The 24,707-nt window shown below is 34.9% G+C and overlaps 1 protein-coding gene across 4 annotated transcripts in view; it reads right to left on the bottom strand.

Annotated features, from left to right (window-relative positions):
• LOC148953473 (E3 ubiquitin-protein ligase SH3RF3-like) overlaps window positions 1–14,324 on the bottom strand; it is a 207,187-nt gene extending 192,863 nt beyond the window's left edge. For 3 of the 4 annotated variants that reach the window (XM_089088552.1, XM_089088551.1, XM_089088554.1), the window contains exon 1: window positions 14,243–14,324. The gene's annotated coding sequence lies outside the window, so the exon portion shown is untranslated. Of the gene's footprint in view, window positions 1–14,083; window positions 14,175–14,242 lie in introns of those variants that run through there. The other variant, XM_089088553.1, reaches the window with a different exon arrangement.
• Window positions 14,325–24,707: the final 10,383 nt, after the last annotated feature.

Genomic DNA, 24,707 nt, shown 5'->3' with positions numbered 1-24,707 from the left:
ATAAAAATAATAGGTATGGATGGTTGAACATCAAACTAACTATGCTAGATGGCACTTACGGATTTTTTCGCGAATGCTAGATGGCGCCCCCTTTCACTCCGTTATGTATTGGAATGGTGTGTAATATGGTCCGTCAGGGGCGTCGCGGCAATAATCTTGCGGGCCGCATGCGGCCCGCGGGTTGCCGACCCGTGTTCTACGTTGTCAAATTTTAAACGCTCCATTTTAGTGTTCAACTGTTCTCGGATATTTTCACTCAAATTCTCATCGTGGAGTCTACCAATGTCATAGCTTCCCGGAAAGTAGTTACCCATCCTAAACTTCAGTTTTAAATTAACTCTAGACCAATGGTTCCCACCCAATTTCAGGTCATGCCCAACCAAAACATTTATAAAATCCTGATGCCCCCTGGTTGTATTTAAATTTTGTTATACAAAATCTTACGTATACTCACCTGGAGGAAGCTAAAAGGCTATTAATTTGGTATCTATTTTTGGATCGTCATCTAGCCTCTTTTTATATTAATAAAAAAAACTTTGTCTGAACACAACACTTTTTATAGGTTCCTCTGCAACTGAACCTTCTTACATCCGACCCCAGGTGCAAATGAGCCCCCATGTTACTGAACCTCCTTGTAACTGAGCCCCCACTCAACCGAACCCTCGTGCAACTGAACTCCTTTGCAACAAAACCCTCATGCAACGCAATGCCCGTTCGACTGAAACCCCGTTTAACTGAACCCTCGTCAAGCTTAACCTCCGTTTAACTGAACCTTCGTGCAACCGAACCCTCGTGCAACTAAACCCCGTTTAATTGATCCCTCGTGTAACTAAACCCTATAAAACTTAACCCTCGTGCAACTATACCCACATTCAATTCAACCCTTACTCGACTTAATATCCGTGAAACTCAAGCACAATAAGCTCAACCCTCATTCAACTCAACCTCCTTGTAATTCATACGTTGCACAACTCGACCCCCATCCTACCCACCTTCTGTGCAAGTCAACCCTCATTTAACTGACACAAGCCCCATTCAAATCAACCACATTCAGCTCAGCCCTATTCAAATCAATAATATAACTAAGAATTTAATTCAGCCCATTTTGTCGGATGTGACAAAAGCTGGCTCGGATGAAATGGTCTTTATTTGTTGGTTAATTCTTTAGTTCTTTTCTTTTATACCCTTTGATATAACACCAGCCCCCCCCCCCCTCATCCAAAAAAAAACTATGTATCCTTATGTCCTATATATTTGAAAATTAGCAGAGCTTTTCAGGCCCAAGGCTAAAACAAAATTGAAGGTCATAGTTGCAGCATGGTTACTCTAGTACAGAGAAAGCCCATAGTAGCCAAAACCTCAAAGACACATGAAAAAAAGAAACACTATCTCACCAGAAGAACTTGGCGTTAATGCTGATTCAGGAATGAGAGCTATTATTTAAATTAATAGTAAATATTCATTAAAAAAAATCTAGAAACTTTTAAAAAGAGTCGGAAACACTGACAAGTGTCCCTTTTCCTGTTTTATTCCTCCAGTACTGATAGGGCACTAGAATATCATGGAGAACTGTTTAATATTATTTGAAATCTAACACTCACATTTAAACACTTTTCATAATTTCCTCATGACAACACCATCATATAATTCCTTATTGCACCAAAACCCAATTTTAGTATCATTTCTGGAGCGTAAGGGCTTGAAACCATAAAAAGTCTACCACTGAAGTCTCTGTGATCAAAAATCCTAAAACCGGTGTTCAAAGTCCCCATACTGAGTACTCCCCTTCCCAGGCCCCTTTGCAAGTGGAAAGCAAAAAAGGAGTGTAGAAAAAAAAAACCAAGTGAAAAAAAATTCATCCAAATACAATGCTGATTCGTTAATGATAGAAGCTATTTATTTTTATTTCAATACTAAAATTAATTATGAAACAGATTCTTGGAAATTACAAAAATTGCTTGGTACCAAAACGTGTCTTTTTTTTCTTTCTCTTTTTCCCCAGCACTAGCCAGCAGAGGCTTCACGAGACTCATTTCATTGGGGGGGGGGGGGGCGATCTTCGTAAATTCTGAGTAAATAACCTTCTGAGATTCTTGGAATTAATGTTTTATTTTCCTCACCCCATAACGGTATTAACTGGTTTCATGTTACATAGCATACTTCATTCGAAATTTCCAAATAAAAAGACGATTAATTCACTATTTAAACCAGCCTACAATTATAATAATTACTACTGTCATACTATTTTTTTTTAGAGTTTTCTTATTTTCAGCAGAAATTTCTAAGCCTCTAAAACTTTGGTTTCTTCCCAATACCTCTCAATTTTTCTTCGAATTCTTTCTGACCTACGAGTATTCCTAGACTAGAGATTACATGCTATTAAAAGTCCGACAAAAGAAAAACTTATAGTTGAGACCCAAATTCAGTGGCCCTCCTCCTCCTCACTCACACATCAAACAAAATTATTATAAAATTTAAGGAATCACGGGGAAAGATATCAAAAGCTGGTCATTTAAATGGTAACCGGACAAAGTAACTTTGTCAAGCACAAAAAGATACACGCAAATAGCATCCTAAAACAGAAGCGTTTTCATTGGCTGCCAGTGACAGAAACTAGTTGCAATCGCGGCTCTGCTAGTTTTTAGTCGGCAAGTCCAGAAAAAACTCCTTTCCAAATTTCAGTATTTCGTTTTCATTCACTCCATTATCACGGTTAAATTGCAAAAATTTAAAACCAGCAAAAAAACAAGTCCATTATTCACTGTACATACCATAAGAACCAGATACCAATAAGTGAAGGAAGCGTAGTTTCTTGCTACCAGATCCCCACAGTTTAAGGGAGTCACACTCCCGGCAGGTACACAGCCCTTGCGACAAGAAACTCCCCTCTTCTGCTCACTTATTAGCAAAATTGAATTATATTATTAAATCAAATTAAAAAGATAGTAGAATAATAGAGCACCTTATATGAGTGAGTAAACATATCCAATGGTAAAATAGTCCGTAAATATCAATTGATCATTTCACCTATTGCGAAACTGACGGTCACTGCAATCCACTGTAATTTATTCCAAATTTAATCTGGCTTAACCATCAATAGATGTTCATAGGTCAAATGCTAAATGAGAACTCTAAATTATATATTCATGCCCACAAATATTTTTGAGGGAAGAAATTTTTTTCTAGTTTTCTCTGTGCACAAAGGCCTCCTTAACTACAAGAATTACGACGTAATTTTAATACTTTTCAAAAGAAGGTCTTTAGCCTTTCTTTGGGCCCTAATTGGGGTAATTTTTTTCACTTCCTTATCTCTCTATACAGTAGGGTCACCTTGACCCAAAGACTTGTAGATACAAGATGCAAGCTGACCAGAAAAAGAAAGTCCTTTGCTGATTTTTGGGTGTCAGTTGTGGGGATTGTGCCCCAGCCTGAAAATTTAGGTTATAGATTAGGCTATCCTTGAGCCAGGGTTAGGAATAGATTTTGAAACACACTGAAAAGTTTTTGGCCCTTCTTGGGCAGCACAACGTGCGTTTTCGTTTTTCTATGCATTTGAGTCTGATTGGCTCAAAGACCAGTAGCTATAAGCTTTAAGCCAATCAGTAAGTTTTGAGCCAAGTTATATTTCTATTTTCTAGAGCCCTATAACCCACCCATTGTTGAATATATTAGTATCCCACTGGCCAAGGGACATACAGATGTAAGATTCAAGCTGTTCAGAGGAAAAACAAACTTGGCTACTTTTTGTACTGTTTTTTTTGTGCACTGGGGCCCACTACCCCAAGGACTTACAGATAGAAATTTCAAATCAATGAGAAAGACTTTTTTCTGCTCATCTTGAAACAATCCCTACCAACTTAGGTTGGGGGCCCACACACCCCCAACCTAATTTTTTAGTACATTAGGGTTCTCTTTACTCGTGAAACATGTAAGTTTCAACCTCTTCAAATAAAAATTTTGTGTCATTTTACAGGCCTTGTTGCCAAGCAAACCAATGTTTGTGTTTTTTTTCTTATAGATTGAGATATCCTTAGCATAAAGATTCAAGAATATAAAGCTCAAGCCAATCATAAAAGATTCAACCGTTTTTTGGACCTCATCTTTTGGGAAAGCAGGATTATTTATTTCATTTTTTTTATTTTTTTTTTTTTTTGCATTCAGGCTTTCACAACTAAAGGATACAATTGTCAAGTCCACTAAAACAAAAGAATTTACCAGCCACTTTTCAGGTTCTATTCTAAGAGATCCATCCCCCAACCCATCTCTTTTTGTAGATTAGGGTTGCATCAGCCCTGGAACTTTAGAATGCAAATTTGGGAAGCCTTATTTTGGGATATAAATTTTTTTTTCAATTTTGTATTGTACAAGTGCCTTGGCCTAATGACTTAAGGCAGTGGCAATCCTGAAATCCAGTAACCCTAATTTTTTCTGCATACCAAAAGTAAGAATTGTTTACTTCAAAATATTAAATAAAATCCATCCTCGCCCTTTTTAATCTCGAGTATGTTTCTCAGAAATATATGTTCCATTCCAACCAAACATTTGGTAACTTTGGTGCAGGATTCCTTTTTCTGAAGTAGCTACAATAAACTTAGACAAGTATGAAAAGGGCATAACCATGACAAGGTTATGCCATGGGAAGGATTTATGGGTAATCTAGCCTCTAACCTTTCAAAGGGTGCCTAATCATTGATGAACTTAGACAAACTTTATGGCATGAAAGTGAAATTCTCAGAAACTGATCTACAGTAAATATGAGACCCAAAAACAGAGTTTTTGACCTCATGAATTTGCTAAAACCTGATTAACAAGGTTTAGAAGAATTTGTAAAAATTTGGCTCAGGCTTACAAAACCATCCTGGTAGGCTAATTGCTTAAATCCTAGTAAAATCCTCAGAATTGTATTTTGAAAACCTAAAGTCAAAGGCAAAGTAGATCAAACCAAAATTAAGGAAAAATAGATTCCTCCAAGGTTAAGACAGGTAGGCTATAAACTTCTCTTCAATGAAAGCTTTCAACCCTTAGAAATACGAAAAGAGTAGAGATATGATCTTTAATATGCCTTCTTGTGGCTTAACTTAGGATCTGAATTTTGTTCCTGAAAGTTACATACACCTACCTCAACTACTTTCAAAGATAGCAAAAAGGAACTCATCTATAATTCTACTGCGACAATTAAACAGAAGGCTATGTACAGGTATTAGAAAGGAGGAAGGTTGGTGGGATACAGATAAACTGGAATACAGTTAAGCCAGAATACAGTAAAACTTTACAACAAGATAGTCAACTTTTGTGTGAAAAAGCAACATAGGATGAACACTTTTAATCTTGAGACACCAAAATTCAATGCATCTTGAGTTTGATCATCTTGATTTTATGAAATTATGCACTTTTTTCTACTGCTTTCAAATCAGTAGGATGGTTTTTACCAACTAAATTTTGTCTATGAATGCAACAGCAATTCTAATTGAAATTAGGAGCTACTCTTATGACATAACCTAAAGACCAAAGTAATGCCTGATATAGATTGCATATAGGCCTATCCAACACAGAAATCCATCACTTGAAATATAATCCAACAGAGACTTGAGATCTTTTTATTTTCTCTCTTGTGCTTCTTTCAGTTTCTTGAGGTTACATGGTTAAGTTTCCTGCTATCCTATGTAATAATTTATCTTTTATTTCTGAGCATTTGACTTATTATTTCTGCCCTTCCAATAATATACAGATACCTAATGACCCTTTGACTTTAACCCTCTGATAACTTGTAAAATGATTTGGAACACTCTCCTGGGGTATTCATGGGGCTGCCACTTGTTTGGCATCTTCAAAAAGTATGTTAGAGAATTTCTTACAAACAATTAAGTTTTCCCAGGTTTTCAGAGAAATTTATGTCTCCAGATTGATTCTGCTGTTTATTTGTGCAGGTGGAATTGTGTACTACTCCCCTGCCTAGCTTGGATTTTTTGCTTTTTTTTTTGGTGGAGGATTGTTTGGGTTGGTGATGTGAGTGTATTATTTACAAAATGTTTGATGGATATATTTGTCTAATTTTTCGTTTTGTTTCTCCCATGTTTTTTCCCCTCCATAGAGCCTTACAGGGGAGACTAAGTTGAGATATTTTGTTGTTTTTATATGTACAATAACGTGGACTTTGTTAAATATTTATATATTTCTTGTTTATTTTTTTTTCAATAAATTCAGTTCAAATTTAATACCATCATATTTGCAATAATTATTAACTGCATTAAATGTTACCTTCCCTTTGGTATATTCTGTCAACACATGACCAGGTGCTGGTTTGTGAGTGATCAAGTGATGCGAACTGTCTAGAAAAATTTCAAAAATGGTAAGATCAGTATTGTCAACTTGAATAGCAAAGAATTTACTATTTTTAACTCTGGTAAAAATTGCCTGCTCCACACCATCAGATTTATCTTGAATTTTTCAAAATATTGCATTGTTTGAAAGAGGAAGGTTGTTTATTTTATTTCTTGATCTTTCCTGAGCAAACAAAAAACAACATCTTTTATACAGAGAAAAATCAAATTTTTAGTAATTTGTGATTTTTGCTACATTTAGCTGACAAGCTTTAACTTCATTTTTGTTTGCTGATTCAACATATGTCATTTAATTGGATTCAGTCTTATTTTGTTACCAAATGTCTAAAAAACTAGGGTTCTTATTTGTATAATTAGCATATTTTGTTTGTAAATTTCTCAAGAGCAAGGAATGTTTTTAAAAACCACTGAAAAATATATGATAAATATTTCCCAAATTATATTATTGAGTTACGACCAAAGTGAATATACCACTCAATGCCTTTTTATGCTCTTTACAAATATAATAATCATTTTTGTCAGAAATGAATTTTAGCCCCCACCCCTAAATATACCAATCCAGGCTATATATTTGCACATTAGGGGGGGTGGGGGTAATTTTATTTTTGATATAAATGAAGGGTAAGTTTAAACTTTCCCCCCACCCCCCTAATGTTCAAATATATACGGTACCCTGAATTGGTACATATAGTGGTGGGGGCTAAAATTCATTTCTGACAAAAATGACTATTATATTTGTAAAGAGCATAAAAAGGCATCGAGTGGTATATTCACTTTAGTCATAACTCAATAATATGATTTGGTAAAGATTTACCAAATATATCTCCACATATTACACATTGTAGTTTAGGGAAGCTTTCATACCCTACATATGAAATTGATATTTTTCCACTTGCTATCCAGTTATCAATATCAGGATCTTCTCTTATCAGGTCCTTTGGGAAAACACTGTGACCACTTTTACAAGCATAGTAATTTACACAAATTAAATTGTTAACTTATGAGCATAACGCAACATATCAAACTTGAAACTCTATTTGCAACAACTCCTGTAGCAGTCTCCTATGTAGTGTTTCCATATGACAACCCAAAAGTCAAAACCATCCAGCACCAGTTCTGGTTGTATAAAATGGTTTGGCAACTTATTCCTCAGGTAAACATTTTGTTTTTATTATTCCAATGCTGTACTAGAATTTTATGTATTCTGCAATGCTGAAGTTTTTGTAGTACTCCTTGGAGTACACATACCCCAAGCTAGGAAACACTGTCCCAGGGCTATGTCTTACCCCATTAGCAGTGACTTAGTTCCAATTATATTGATAATGACTATTACATTTGCAAAAGAATACTGACTTGGAGATTTCTAGTATATTTCTAGAAGTATTCTCTTAAATATAAAAGCATAGATGTAAGAAATATAGATGTATTTCTAGATTGTATATTTCTAGACGAGGTGCTTTTTGCTATCTTTGCAGCTAATTGAGCAGACAAAATTTCCAAGAATCAGCCCAGGGCCTTAACTATATTCTAGAAAGGTGTTGTCATGCTACTCTTTCCTCATTTCTAAGGCTCAGTAAATTGCACAGAAGATTGGTCTATAATAATCTAAACTTAACAACATTTTTTTATCCTAATTTTGGCCTTTCATTGTATTTTGGTATCTGGGATTCAAAAACACAGTTCTTATAATCTCAGTAGAAATTAACCCAAATCACAGTTGATTTTTTTTTTTTTGAGAGAGAGAGAGAGAGAGAGAAAGAAAGTCATAAATCTTCATATGCTGTAGAAAAAATCTCCCAGGATAATAATAAGACTCTGGGTTCATTCCTGAAAGGTATATTGACCTAATTAAACTATTTTCCTAGATAGTGAATAGCCTAACATCCAAAATCTTATCTAGTTTGTTTTTTTTTAATCTGATTCTTGTCCTATATATTAAATTATTCCTTTTCTTGATTAATTTGCAAACCAAAAGATGAAAATACCCCTTTACACATATTTAATACTATGGCTGAAAACACTAATTAGCTTACTATCATTCCAAATATATGTTAGACCCTCCCTCATAAAATTGGATACAGCCTTAGGATATGTACTACATCAATAGGTGCAATGAATCATTTTTATACAATTCTGAAAAGTTATGCAAGTTTTGGCTCTTACAGAAGCCAAGTTTTGGCTCTTTGGCTATCTGTCTTCACTTTTCTGTAATTAGCCATGGCTCTAAAGTTTCTCATGAATTCCACCAAGTTGATTTTAATTCAATTATCTAATTCTTTAATACCAAAACTATGAGTTAGTTGTGCATGTTGATGCTCCAGATACAGGACATAGAAACTTTAGAGATATAACATTTCATATAGGAATGTAACATTTGTAATCATTGCCTAATTTTTGAAATTTTATTTTTATTGAAACAAAGTAGAGGGCAAAGTTGGCAGTAATTATAAGCAAATTGAAGCCAGAATTTTCATTTTTTCCCACACAATATATTATGAGAAAAGTCAGATTTAAATAAGTAAAAATAGTTTAACTGATGAAAATTGTGTTAATAAATAAAATTTTTGCTAAACATTTGGCCTGAAAATTTTTAGGAGACAAGGAGGGGATGTTAATTGAGATTTTGCCCTTGGCACAAAAGAGGCCAGAACCCTCACTCTCTAGGAATTATTAAACCAACTGGTATGAAAATGATAACAAAAGGGACTAAAAAAGGGTGGATCCTCCTTGGTTTTCAGAACAAAAAATAACATACAGACTGGGCTAAGAAGAGGTGCATTCTTTTAAGGACTTAAAATCAGAACCTTTCATTAGAATGTATATTTGCATAGCTTTTGATTTATTAATGCATTTTATATATTATGCACACCATAAACAATAGCTTATTATTCCCTAACTTTCCATTTCTGTATTAAAAAGGTATTTTGCACTGCAATAAGAAATCAAAAGGTTTGCTAAAGGAAATAAGTACATTTTCTGTATATTGGGTTTTCTATTTTAAGTAGGTTCTAGTATAGGTAGGTTTTGCTGTACTTCTTTCAAAATTCTAGAATTTAAAAAGACTTTTTCTTATTATAAACTTAGTTCAGCTTTAGGATATAAACACCATTAGGTAGGGGAGGGGGCATTTTTTTATTGAAAGTAATTGTTGGTCAGCTTTTTCATAAAATTTCAATTTGTCAATATTTCAAATGGCCAGAAAAAATAATGATACCATAATATTGAAAATTAAAAAAGAGTAAATATTTTGCTGTTCATATTATTGACTTATGAATAAAGTGAACATATCCCTTGATGCCTTTTTTTGGGCTCTTTCCAAATATACTAATCACTTTTGCTGCAAATGAATTTTATCCCCACCCCTATATATACCAATTCAGGGTTTATATTTGCATATCAGTGGGAGGGAGTTTAAACTTACCTCTTGTTTGCATCAGAAATAACCTTTACCCCTACCCCATAATGTGCAAGTATATACCCTGATTTGGTATATGTAGGGGTGGGGGGTAAAATTTATTTATGACAAAAGTGATTATCATATTTGAAAAGAGCATAAAAAAGACATTGAGTGGTATGTTTTACTTTATTGATAAGTCAATAATATGAAATAATCAATCTATTTTCATTTGTCTTATATGCAGAAAATTTTTCATACTACCTACCCTTTAAATGCATTCCTCTCGACTATATTTAAAATGAATTACTAAATTGTTTGTTGATTTGATAATTCAAAGCTTTGCTTCAGAAAATTAAATTTATTGACTTTAAATGTACCAATATTCACTTAAAAGCTTTATTTAGGCATCAATTTTCTCTATATTTATGAAATAGAATCAAAAGAAGTCTTGATAAAAAAAAATTATCCTTTTAATATAATAAAACTAAACTAAAAGTCACCAATACATTGATTCTAGAACTAACCTTCCTGTAATGTTGATTTTTATCAAAAATACATGTGATTTTTGAAATATGCCTGGTACTCTGTAAGGTACAATTGTCAGTCCAGCCTTTTAGAGATTAAATTAAAAAAAACAAGTTTTTTAAACTGAAAGTAAGGAGCAACATTAAAACTTAAAACAAACAGAAATTATTCCGTATATGAAAGGGACAGTCCCCTCCTCAACACCTTGCTCTTTACGCTAAAGTTTTTTATTGTTTAAAAAAAATAGAGTTGTGAGACAGTCACACTTTAGCATAAAGAGCAAGGGGTTGAGGAGGGGACAGCCACTTTCATATATGGAATAATTTCTGTTCGTTTTAAAATTTAATGTTGCTCCTTACTTTCAGTTTAAAAAACTTGTTTTTTTATTTAATTTTTGAACATTTTTCAGTTAATGCAGGTTTTGATCTTGGCTCACAGTACATGAATAATTAAAATAAAATTTGCATATTAATTTACTTTTATTTGGTTAAATGGCTTTCTTGAAACTTCTTTAATTTTATTTACAAAGGTTTTTATTAGTAATAAATATATGTAACTTATGAATTAACTTACATAATGAAGTTCTATATTCATATATTTTTAATACGTATATTAGAGGTTTTGCCCCCTAGTCAGTACCTTGCTCTTTAAGCTAAAGTTCGAATTTTGTTCCAATTCTTTAAAAATGACTGCTTAATCACAAAGGCTCTTAATTAGAATAAAAAGCTCTTATGAAAGTACTAAAAAATCTTTGGCTTAAAGAGCAAGGTATTGACTAGGGGGTGAACCCAAACATATATGTAATATTTTCTGTTTGTTTTAGGTTTTGATATAGCTTCTGTTGCAGTTGAAAAACTTATATTTAATTTCTGATCTTTATTTAAATAATGCTGGGAAATCTGGCACCCCCTTCATAGCAATGTCCCTTCTCCCATGAAAACTTCCTTCATGGTAAGATCCTCCCACATAACCCCTGACCCACTACCAGAAAAAATCCCCTCTGAAAACGTCTGTATACTTCCCAATAACCAATACTATATGTTAACATTGGGTAAAGTTCATAACTTTCAGCCCTCCCCCTGGGGAATTAAGTCATCCTAAAAAACATAGTTATCATATTTTTGACCATGCTGAACAAAATGGCTATCTCACAATTTTGATCAGGTGACTTTGGGAAAAAAATGAGCATGGGAGGGGGCCTAGTTGCCCTCCATTTTTTTGGTCACTTAAAAAGGGCACTGGAACTTTTAATTTCCATTCGAATGAGCCCTCCCACAATATTCTAGGACCACTGGGTCAATACAATCACCCCAGGAAAAAAAACAACAAACAAATAAACACGCATCCATGATCTTTCTTCTGGCAAGAAATGCAAAATTCCACATTTTTGTAGATAGGAGCTTGAAACCTCTACAGTAGGGTTCTCTGATACGCTGAATATGATGGTGTGATTTTTATTAAGGTTCTATAACTTTTAGGAGGTCTTTTCCCCTTTTTTCAAAAATAAGCCAAATTTTCTCAGGTGCTTAACTTTTGATGGGTAAGATTAAACTTGATGAAACTTATATATTTGAAACACAATTAAAATCTGATTCTTTTAATGTATCTATTGGTGTCAAAATTCTGTTTTTTAGACTTTTGGTTACCATTGAGCTGGGTTGCTCCTTACTTACAGTTTGTTACCACAAACTGTTTGATTTGAAAGGGGTTAAGTCCCACTCTTTTTGCAGTAGCTCTTATAGCCTTGATTAGCCTTGTGATTTCACTTTGCTGTTGTGTTGTCAATGATGTTGTCAATGGTGTGCACTGTTCAAATACAAATTGTTTTCAGGGAAAGATGAATGATGCTCTGCTCTTTAGAGGATTTATGCAGAGGGTAGCCCTGCTCTTGTTTGTGATAATTTTTTTGTTCTAAGTTTGACATGATTATTAATTTCAATATCTGTTTAAGGAAACCAGTCACAAAACCCATCAAACAGGCTCTTTGCAAGAGACCACTACAGATAAATGATTGCAAAGCTGTGGCTTCTCAATGAGTAACAGTACTTAAATGATTCTTTTTGGACCTTAAGAGGGAGGGGGGAATTTACCTAGGTTAGGTTACATATTTAATATATGCTATGCTTTACCAAACATCCCCTCACCCCTAATTTGCAAATATATGGCCCAAATTTGTTTCTAAACTATTTTATATTCATCCTATTTTATTTCATTAGCATTAACCAAACTTGACTTCTTCACCAAAAATTGTTTTCAGCTTCACAACTTTGCTCAATCCCAATTTATAAGGTTTTAAAAATATGCAAATACATTTCCTAAATTTTGAAAAACAACATTAACATGGTGGTAAAATTTACTCAAATAATAGGAATTGCATTTTATGATAACTGAAAATTAAGGTAAAATGTTGTTTTGTCAAAATTTCAATAAGTATAACCCTGTCATGTAGGCAAATTTCAAAACCCTCTAGAGGAAGAAGCAGTAGAGGTAGGTATTTCAAAATACCTTTCCAGGACATAATTTAGCCTGTAGACCCCCCCTCTGAAAGTTTCATTTTCCTAACCTAACCCCTTTCCAAGATAGCAAAAGTAGAATTTTACCAAATTATTAAGGCCTAGTAGGCTATAATTTACAGCATATTATAAAGTATAAATATTGATATTATAATGTTTCCTTAAATAGGCTAATACTAGGGCAACCACTGTACTAGTACCTCAATTATTATTGTAAGCTAGGAATTATTGGGCCACATTTTAAAAGATTGTTGGTAAATTTTTTGCAGTTCATATTATTGACTTACGAATAAATTAAACAAACCACTTGATGCCTTTTTTATGCTCATTTTAAATATAATAATCATTTTTGTTGGAAATGAATTTTATCCCCACCCCTATATATACCAATTCAGGATATATATTTGCAAATTCGGGAGGGGGGGGGGGTTAATTTTTACCAAATCATATTATTGAGTAAAAGCTAAAGTGAATATACCATTCAATGCCTTTTTTTATGCTGATTACAAATATGATAATCAGTTTTGTTGGAAATTAATTTTAGCCCCCCCCCCTAACCTAACCTAAAACTCACCCCCAAATCTGCAAATATATATCCTGAATTGACAAATATAAGGGGGGGCTGGCTAATATTCACTTTATTTGAAAGTCAATAATATGATTTGGTAAAAATTTACCAATTTTATTTCTGATATAAATGAGAGGTAAGTTTAAGCTTTACCTCCACCCTCTCCTAATGTGCAAATAGCCTATATACCCTGAATTGGTATATATAGGGGTGGGGGTAAAATCCATTTCCAACAGAAATGATTATTATATTTGGAAAGACCATAAAAAAGGCATCAAGTGGTAGGCTAGCCTATGATTACTTTATTTGTAAGTCAATAGGCTAATATGAACTGCAAAAAATTGCCAATATTTTGCAGTTTGTACTAGGCTATTGACTAACAAAAAAGGTGAACATGCCACTTAATGCCTTTTCTCATGCTCTTTACAAATATAATCATTTTGTCAAGTGAATTTTACCCCCACCCCTATAGGCCTATATACCAATTCACAGTACATATTTGCACATTGGGGGGGGTGAAGTTTAAACTTACCACTCATTTGCATCAGAAATGAAATTTACTCCCATCCCCTTTAATGTGCAAATAGGCCTATTCACCATGAATTGGTATATAGAGGGGTAGGGGCAAAATTCATTTGTAACCAAATTGATTACTATTCTTGGAAAGAGCATAAAAAAGGCATCAAGTGGTATGTTTACTTTATTTTCAAGTCAGTAATATGAGCTGCGAAATAATTACCAGATTGTTGAGTAGGAAAATAGCCTAGATTTCTGCTGAAAATAATTAAATTTACAAAGGCAAATGCCCAGGGAAAGGGTTAAGCTATTTGTGTGGCTATTTTTGCTGAGCATTGCAGGGTTTTATAGTTCGTTTTGCTTGCCCAAGAAACAAGATTACCTTATTGTAATATCATAAAAATTCCTAGCAACTTGCCCAGTTGTGAACTATTTATTTCTTTTTCTTCTGCTTCCCATTTTAATAGTACGGTTACTTTTTTGTTAAGTATGAACAGATTAGGTGGTTTTTCGCGTTGTCGGTCGGATTAACCAGTGATGCAAACCGCTGGCTGACAAAATCCTCGTTTTTTCACCCTTTTTGATTTTATTTTTCATTTTGTTACTTTCTCTCTTCTCTGAGTTTCGTTTAACCAGTGATAAAATTGATTCAGTCAACTTGAATATTTTTCGCAACAGTAGATGTGTAAAAATAGAAAACAAAAACACAGCGTTAACACGTGAATCCAAAACATTAGGGCCGTTTTTTCCCTCATATCAATGTGCTAATGTCTTACATCTTTTGTCAGAAAACGCTTTAAAGTGAAATCTTTGAACAAAGATCTTACATCTTTTGTCGTTTCATGCAAACGTCTTTCATCATTCTGCTCTGATCAGCGGTCTGAGAACAATGATGAGTATATCATCAAAGTTCTCTCATCATTGTTCTATATTATGCCTGTTTTTACACTCATCAATGTGCTAAGATCTTAAATCTTTTGTCAGAAAACGCTTAAAAGTGAAATCTTTGAACATAGATCTAACATCTTTGGTCGTGTTTGTGCAAACGTCTTTCATCATTTTGCTCTGATCAGTGGTCAGAGAAGAATGATGAGTATATAATCAAAGTTCTCTTCTTTTTCTTCTATGTGGCAGAGCAAAGGCGTTCTTCACACTTTCTGCTAACATCAGTGAGCTGTAAGATCTTAGAAGAAAGATGACTTAAAAAAAACGATAATCTTTGCAAAAAGATGTAAGATCTTAGATGTGGTGCTAAAAAACAAGCCTATTGTAGAACAGTGGCGGTCTTTATACTTTTTGCTAACATCAGTGAGCTGCACTGTAAGATTTTAGAAAAAAGATGAGTTTAAAAACGATAATCTTTGTAGAAAGATGCAAGATCTTAAATGTAAGATCTTAGTACTTAAAAAACGGGCTTATTAACGTATTAATTTATAATAGCCCACTACCCGATTCTATACATTATTCTTCTTATTGACATAAAAGCAATTACCCTACCAATGCACACCCCCCTTGATGAACCAAAGTGGCTGGCGTGCATTATCAGAAAAAGGTAAAATTCTAATTTAGGAGCTTTTGGCTATTTTGGAAGGTAACTGAGTTAGTTGAATGAAAATCTCTGGAATATATCTAGAGCCCGACTTATCTCTTGTAAAAGCACTTATCTCCACTCTTTCTCCCTATGGAAGGCACAGACCTTTGATGACCTTTAAGTTTGTTGTGTTATAAAAGTGAACCCTGCAAAATACAAATTCAATTTTAGTGAAGTCCTTTGCTCATTCCCAATTCGTTAGGTTTGAAATATTTATACTGGATGGTGTTTGCAGCAAAATGTGCACGTTTTATAGCTTTTGACTTTACACGCGAAGCAAGTAATATTCATGTTTATAGACTTTTTTGACTCCCTCGTATAAACAATTGAAACTGATATCCTGCTGCAAAACAGTATTGGGAAGATACTTGGGTACATTTTTAAGTATTTAAATACATTTTTTCAAGAGGGCTGTAACTGCATATTTTCACTATGATATGCGTTGGGAGATATTTTGAAAGTGAGGAGTGATGTTTATTTTTTATGATTTAGAATTAGTTGTTATTTTTGGAACCAGCTTGATAAAAAAAAAAAATATGAGAAAACATGGCTAAGGGCCGGACACTCATAGTTTTTTTTTTGGCACAAATTTACCAAATCGGCTAAAAATTGCAAAGAGACGGCTGGAATTTGAGCCTGTTTTTTTTTTAGGGAGGTTTCTGAAGCCAAATTTGCAGAGCGCTAAGGTAATACTTTATACAAAATAGTGTACAGAAGTCAAAGCTTCTGAATTAAGTTTAAGCTCCACTCCCATTTATTATAAATGACGCAGAAACTTTTAAAGTTAATAACAGAGTTACGTTACACGGATTGTTACTTAATTGGTTATATTGCAATTTTATTCATTATATAAGTCAGATAAATTTAAATAAGATGTTTTTTTAGACCAGGGCACTTCGTATCGAAGAAATTCTCGTAAAAACTTCGAAAAGCGCTCATTCTATTCGAAATTGAAAGGGCTTGTGCCCTTTTTAATAGTCAAAAGTGCTTGGAGGGAAATTAACCCCCTCCCATGCCCAAAATTTCCCCAATCACATCCAATCAAAATTTTGTTATATCCATTTTGTTCAACGTAGTTAAAAGGTACGGAAATTATATATTTGAGGATGACAGCCCCTAAAGCCCTCAGGGCAAGGGTATAAGTTATGCCCTGGGGATATACAAAGTTTATATAGAAAGGGTGATCCTATAACCTACGGAGGGGGTTTATTAGATTGCTAATAAAAATTTTTAGTGCCTTTGTTGAAACTAAGAGTGATGGGAGGTTAGGTAAACCCCTCCCCCCACACCTCGTATTTTCCAAATGCATCTGATAAAGAAATTTGAGATGAAGATTTGTTGCCCTAGAAACTTCAAAAAAGGCTCATTCTACTGCCCTAAAGTGATTGAAGGGCAACTAACTCTCCTTCCACGCCCACCATTTTCCCAAAAAACGACCAATCAAGATTTTTTATAGCCATTTTGTTTAACGTTAATAAAAGGTCTGGAAATTATGTCTTTGAGGATGACAGACCCCCCCCCCCCCCAGAGCCCTCAGAGCAAGGTTTTTAAGTTGTGCCTTGGGGGAATATAAGGTATATATAGAAAACGTGATCGTATAATATTCGGAGGGGGCTGATTTGATTGTTAATCAGAACTTATAGTGCCCTTTTTAAGATTTATATTGACCGGAGGGTGGATACCCCCCGCCAAACACACACCTCGTATTTTCCCGAAATGCATCTGATAGAAATTTTGAGATTGTCATTTGTTGTCGTAGATACTTCGAAAACACCTCATTCGATTGGTTATTGAAAGGGATAGTGCCGTTTTGAATAGGCAAAAGTGATTGGAGGGCAAATAATCCCTCCTCCCACGCCCACCATCTCACCAAATACGTTTAATCAAAATTTTTATACCCATTTTGTTCAACATAACTGAAAGGTTTGGAAATTACGTCTTTGAAGATGACAACCCTCACCCCGCAGCTCTCAGGACAAGAGCTATAAGTTATACCCTGGGGACATTTAATGCATATATAGAAAGGGTGATTGTATAAACTTCGAATGGGCTCACTGGATAGGTAATCAGAAGTTCTAGTGTCCTTTTTAAGACTCAAAGCGATCGGAGGGTGGATACGTCCCCCCACACCTCGTATTTTCCGGAATCCATCTGATAAAAATTTTGAGATGGCCATTTGTGGTCGTAGAAACTTTGAAAAAAGCTCGTGTGATTGGAAGTTGAAAGGACCATTGCCGTTTTTAATAGTCTGAAGAGATTGGAGGGCAACTAACCCGCCTCCCACGCCCACAATTTTCTCACACAAATCCAATCAAAATTTTAAGATAGCCATTTTGTTCAACGAAACTAAAGGGTCCAGAAACTACGTCTTTGAGGATGACAAACTCCCTACAGCCCTCCAGCAAGGGTTGTAAGTTATGCGCTGGGGCATATAAGGTTTATACAGGTGATCGTATAACTTTGGAGGGGGCTCATCGGATTTATAATCAGGAGTTTTAGTGTCATTTTTAAAATTAAAAGTGATCGAACTGTGGATACCCCCCCCCCCCAACCTCGTATTCTCCCGAAATGCATTTGATAAAAAATTTGAGATGGTCATTTCTTGTCGTAGAAACTTCAAAAAATGCTCATTCGATTGGAAATTGAAAGGGCTACAGCCCTTTTTATTAGTCAAAGTGATTGGAGGACAACAAGCCGCTCCCCTTCCCCACACTCATTAATCCCCGAAACACATCTAATAAAATTTTTAGATAACCATTTTGTTCAACTTAGTTGAAAATCTGGAAATTATGTCTTTGACAACACCCATACTTTCTCCACAAAAGAACAAAGTTTGCACTTCACAGTAAAAAAATGGCTGTGGATTTTCAGTCTAGTATACATATACTGATATATATTCCTTAGTTTTAAAATTTTTTTATTTATTAAAGTTAAAAACGTGAAAGCATTTTAAACGTATTTTGTCATTTAATTTCGTAGGGTTAGAGTGGCTTTTGAGTCTTCAATGGAAAAGTGAACGCAAAACAGGTATTTTTGTTTAAAAAAAACACAAGACAAGACAAGTTTGTTCTAAAATTATATTAATAACTGATTTGTGTTCTAACTATTCTAACTATTACAGAGCTATTATAACTATTATTTTACGAAACTTAAATTTTTTTTTATTTGCTATATTACTAATATTTTGAGTTAACTATTTGTTCAAAAGTAGTCAAAAGATCACATAGCAAGGCCTTTCGGGTTGACACAACCCCCCGGAGTCTGGGGGCCTGGGTTGTAAGTTTTACTCCGGGGTATATCAGTTTTTTATGGAAGGTGTGGTTGTTTGAACTTTAAAGGAACCTCATTTGGCTGGAAATGTATAATTCTAGTTCCCTTTTAAGAGTCAAAATTAATGTAGGTCAACTAGCCCCCCCCCCTTCCTATAAACCTGTTTTTCTCAAACGCTTCCAATCAAAATTGTGAGATGGCCATTTTGTTCACAACTGTCCAAAGAGCATATAAGAATGGCTTCAAGGTAGACACAACCCTCCAGAGCCCAGGTGCAAGGGTTGTCAGTTATGCCCCAGGCATATAAGGCGCATAAGGAACGGATGGTCGTTTAAACTTTGGATCAGATTAGGCTCATTCGATTAGAAGTCGGAAGATCTAGGGCCCTTTTTAACACTCAAAAGTGAAAGAAGGACAACTAGCCTCCCTCCACAATCCTCTCATTCACATCCTCTCAAAACGAGCAGAAATTCACATGAGTAGGGCTCGAAACCTCTATGCCTTCCCTAGGCCAGAGCATAATTTGCACTGTACTGAAAAAAAATATAAGTGTTTTACTTTTTATAACTTTAATAAATCAAATAATATTATCATTTTGATTGCTAAAAATCAGTATATGTCTGAAAATGCACATTCATTTGTATTTTTTCAGTAAAGTGCAAATTATGTTCTGGCCTTGGGAAGGCATAGGGTTTTTGAGCCCTACTCATGTTAATTTCTGCTCCTTTTGAGTTCGACTCGGTTATTTATTGTAATTTTCTGTTGTTTTGGGTTTTATCGATGCTGATTTGTGGCAGTTTCACGCTTGATAGATTATTTGATTTTATTTTTGCTCATTTTTGGTTTAATGGAGTTCTTTACTTTTCTTTGAAAAAATTATTTTGTAGAAAATTTTTTTAAATTAATTTCTGTTCGTTTTATACTGAACTAGTCTTTTCAGGGAAAAAGAAAATAATTCTTTAAATATTTTAGTTTTTTAAGACTTCATAATTTGGCCTTCTATATGTATGCTGGAGAAAAATTTTCAGCAAGTGCGGTTTTAGAAAAGGTAGAGGATGTGTTGACCAAATTTTCACTCTTAGGTTAATAATTGAGAAGTGCCTAAGTTTTACCTTTGGTCCTCAGTTTTATAGATTATGAGCAAGCGTTCGATTCTGTTGATAGAGGAGCTTTAGTAAAGGTTTTATCCTTGTATGGTATACAAGACAAATACATTAAAGTTATTAGTGCTATGTACGATAATAACACTGTTGAGTTTAAGGTATGAAATGAGGTTAGAAGCTGGTTTTGTATTAAATAAGGAGTTAAGCAGGATTGTGCTCTATCCCCCTTTATATGGATCATTTTGATGGACTTTGTTTTAAGGAGCACAGGAAAGGCAATAGACCACGGAATAGGCACAGGAAAGGAAAGACCACGGAATCAAATGGGGAGGGAAAAGTCTCCTGGACTTGGATTATGCTGATGATTTAAGCATCCTAGATGAAAGTGTGACCAAAATGAATGAAGTTTTAGAGGTTTTGCGAGTTCAGGGTGCTAGAATTGGTTTGAAAATTAATGTTAGGAAGACTAAGTCACTATGGCTAGGAATAAGTGAAGATGAAAAGGTGACGTTGGGTAATGAAAAGATTGATCAGGTCGGCAGCTTCACTTACCTTGGTAGTATTATTAGTAAAGATAGTGGGAGCAGTGAAGATGTTAAAAATAGAATAGCCAAGGCTCAGGGTGTTTTTTCACAGTTAAAAAAAGTCTGGAAGAATAGGAAGATAAGTCTGCTAACCAAGATTAGAATCTTAGAAGCTACAGTGATGACAGTAGTCAAATATGGCTCTGAAGCATGGACGCTCCGAAAAGCGGATGAAGATTTGCTAGATGTTTTCCAGAGAAATTGCTTAAGGATTGTTCTGAGTACCCGGCTGACTGACCGTATCTCAAACAAAAGGCTGTACGAAAAATGTGGTTCAATACTGCTTTCTAGGTCTATAATGAAAGAAAGGTTGAGGTGGTTAGGACAAGTTGTGCGGATAAAGGATGACAGATTGCTGAAGATTGTTCTTTTCGGCTAACCGTCTAAGGCTAAACGGACAGCAGGTCGTCCCCGTCTGGAGTGGGTGGACGTTATTAAGAAAGATTTGAAGAAAATAGGAACTTCGTGGGTGGGTGCAGAAAGAGAGGCTTTGAATAGATTGAGGTTGAGGAGGAGCGTGCGAAGCTGTGTTGGCCTCATGCGGCTTGGTGCTGCGATGAGTTGTTAGTAGGGGATACTGCTCAGATGCCTTATTGGGAATTAGCATTAACACAGTGCATTTTGATTTAATCCTAAGGTAAAATTTAGTTTTTAAACATAATGGACAAAAGAGACGTGGGCGTGGAGCCCACGTAATGGGCGTGGGAGGGAGATTAGTTACCCTTCATTCACTTTTGCCTTTAAAAAAGGGCACTAGCCCTTTCAATTTCCAATCGAAAGAGCCCTTTTCGAAGTTCCTAAGACATTTCCTTCGAAACGAAAACATTGATCTTTAGTATAAAAATGTCAAGCCTTCCAATCACTTTCGACTATTAAAAAGGGCACTAGCCCTTTCTATTTTCAATCAAATGAGCTCTTATCGAAGTTCCAAGACAACTCCTTCGATACAAAGTGCCCTGGGCTAAACAAAAAAAAAGGAAAAAAATGATAAAACATTTTACCCACATCGATCTTTACTATAAAAATGTCAAGCATTCTAATCACTTTCGACTATTTAAAAGAACACTAACCCTTTCAATTTCCAATCGAATGAGCCCTTTTTGAGTTTCTACGACAACGCTATCTGTAAAAACCTTATATGCCTAAGATCATAAATTAAAACCCTTGCCCTGAGGGCTGGGTGCGGGTTGCCATCCTCAAAAGCCTAATTTCCAGAACTTTCAACTACGTTACACAAAATTGCTATCTCAAAATTTTGATCTGATGTGTTTGGGGAAGTGGTGGGCGTGAGAGGGGCGTTAGTTGCTATCTATTCACTTTCAACAATTAAAAAATGCACTATCCCTTTCAATTTCCAATCGAATGAGCCCTTTTGAAGTTTCAGTGGCAACGCTTTCAATAAAAACCTTAAATGCCTCCTCGGCATAACTTACCACCCTACCCCCTGAGGGCTGGGGGAGGGGTCATCCTTAAAAACCTAATTTCTGGACCTTTCAACTTAGTTGAACAAAATAGCTATCTCAAAATTTTGATTTGATGTGTTTGGAGAAATGGTGGGAGTGAGAGAGGGGCTACTTGCCATCCAATCACTTTCGACTATTAAAAATGGCACTAGCCGTATCAATTTCCAATCGAATGATTCCTTTTTGAAGTTTCTATGACAACGCTTTTTATAAGAAAAAACCTTATATGCCTCCAGGGTATAACTTACAACCCTTGCCCTGAGGGCTCTGGGGGGAGTGTCATCCTCAAAAACATAATTTTTAGAATTTTTAACTACATCACACCAAATGGCTATCTCAAAATTTTCATTGGATGTGTTTGGAAAAATGGTGGGTGTGCATGGGGTATTAGTTGCCTTCCAATCACTTTCGACTATTAAAAAGGGTACTAGCAATTTTAATTTCCAATGAAATGAGCCCTTTTTGAAGTTTCTACAACAACACTTTCAATAAAAACCTTAAATGCCCCCAGGGCATAACTTACAACCCTTGCCCTGAGAGCTTGGGGGGGGGGTGTCATCCTGAAAGACCTAATTTCCAGAAATTCCAACTACATTCAACAATATAGCTATCTCAAAATTTTGATTGGATGTGTTTGGGGAAAAGGTGGGCGTGAGAGGGGGGTTCGTTGCCCTCCTGTCACTTTCGACTATTTAAAAGGGCAATAGCCCATTGATTTTTCAATCGAAAGAGCTTTTTTTGAAGTTTCTACGACAACACTTTCTATAAAAACCTAATATACCCCAAGGGCAGTACCCTGAGTACTGTGGGAAGTGTCCTCCTCAAAAACATAATTTCTATCTGGAAATCAACTACGCTGAACAAAATGGCTAGCTCAAAATTTTGATTGGATCTGTTTGGAGAAATGGTGGGCGTGGAAGGGGTGTTAGTTCCCTTCCAATCACTTTCGACTCTTGAAAAGAGCACAAGCCACTCCAATTTCCAATCGAATGAGCCCTTTTCGAAGTTTCTACGACAAATCTTTCGATACGAAGTGCCCTGGTCTAAGACCAATAACCAAAAAACAAAAATAATAGGCTACATTGTGCCAACATCTTTCTTTACTTAGGCAGCGCTATTGCGCTGCCTATGAACAAAAGATCGGAAGGCAAGGAGCCCTTCTCTCAGGTCTGTTCATTGTCAAAACGCATCCAGTCAAAATTTTGAGACAGCCATTTTTTCAGCGTAGTAGAGCGGTCCAGCAGCTATGTCTTTAGGATGTTGGGTATCCCACCCCGTGTAATTGGCCCATTATGCTTTAAAACTAAATATTGTTCAAACTAAATCAAAAGAAATTGTGTTTATGGTCGCCAAAAAGACACCTCAGCAATACATCGAGAACGACCGGGAGTAGTAAGTTAAAACTTTTGGGATTAATACTATTACTACTTCTGCTCATACAATTTAAATAAATAACAGGAGCGTAAGTGTATCCAGGTTTTGAAAGGGCATACATACAATCTCCTTTGGGAATGATACTCCTTTGGGAATGATACTGTTTTAGTTTTCAGGTCAACTTCAGGAGTTATAAAATCAAATTAAAAAATACTGTTCGTGTCAGGATTAAAATTGTTGGAAAAGTTTCTCCAACATACAAATAGCAACCCAAACTATGGAATTTTATAGAAATTAATTATAAAACTTTTTCCACAAAATAAGTTTTTAAAAGAAAAGTAAAGAACTCCATTAAAGAAAAAATGAGCAAAAATAAAATCAAATATTCTACCAAGCGTGAAACTACCACAAATCAGCATCGATAAATAAATGAAACCCAAAACGAGGAGAAATTAAAATAAATAACCGAGTCAAACTCAAAACGAGCAGAAATTAACAAAGTTGGGCTCAAAACCCCTATGCCTTCCCAAGGCCAGAACATAATTTGCACTTTACTGAAAAAAATACAAATGAATGTGCATAGTCAGTTTAATATACATTTACTGATATTTAGTAATCAAAATGTTAATGTTATTTGATTTATTAAAGTCATAAAAGTAAAAATATTTATAACTTTTTCAGTGAAGTGTAAATTATGTTCTGGCCTTGGGAAGGCATAGTGGTTCTGAGCCCAACTTATGTTAATCGTTTTGAGTTTGACTCGCTTATTTATTATAATTTCTGCTCGTTTTGGGTTTCATTTATTTATCGATGCTGATTTATGGTAGTTTCAAGCTTGGTACATTATTTGATTTTATTTTTGCTCATTTTTTGTTTAATGGAGTTCTTTAATTTTCTTTAAAAAACTTATATTGTGGAAAAAGTTTTTTATTTAATTTCTGTTCGCTTTATATTGACATAGTCTTTTCAGAGAACAAAAAAATAATACTTTATATCTTTTCGTTTTTTTAAGAATTTATAGTTTGGCCTGCTATTTGTATGCTGGAGAAAAATTTTCACCAATTCTTAACAGCATACACCCTCTTAAAAATCTGGAAACAAATAGTAGTGTTTAATTTAGTTTCATACCTCCTCTAGTTGACCTGAAATGGACAACTTTTGATACCATTCGCAAAAAATCTGTTTACTTTCTTTGATAGTTTGAATACACTTACGCTCTTTTGATTTGGTTAAATTTTAAGAGCACAAACAGCCCCGACAGTTTGAATATAATACCCTCAGTCGTCCTTGGGATACTGCTGAGATGCCTTATTGGGAAATAGCATTAACACAGTGCATTTTATTTAATCTTATGGCAGCATTTAGATTTTAAACATAAAGTAAAATGGAAGGGTGGGCGTGGGAGGGGGATTAGCTTCCCTCCAATCACTTTCGACTATTAAAAAGGGCATCAGCCCTTACT

Source organism: Artemia sp. Qi Xiang Cuo, chromosome 4, assembly GCF_049724085.1.
Source record: "Artemia sp. Qi Xiang Cuo chromosome 4, ASM4972408v1, whole genome shotgun sequence".
NCBI lineage: Eukaryota > Metazoa > Arthropoda > Branchiopoda > Anostraca > Artemiidae > Artemia > Artemia sp. Qi Xiang Cuo.
Note: the sequence above shows the minus strand (reverse complement) of the source record. Positions and strands in the feature narration are given on the sequence as shown.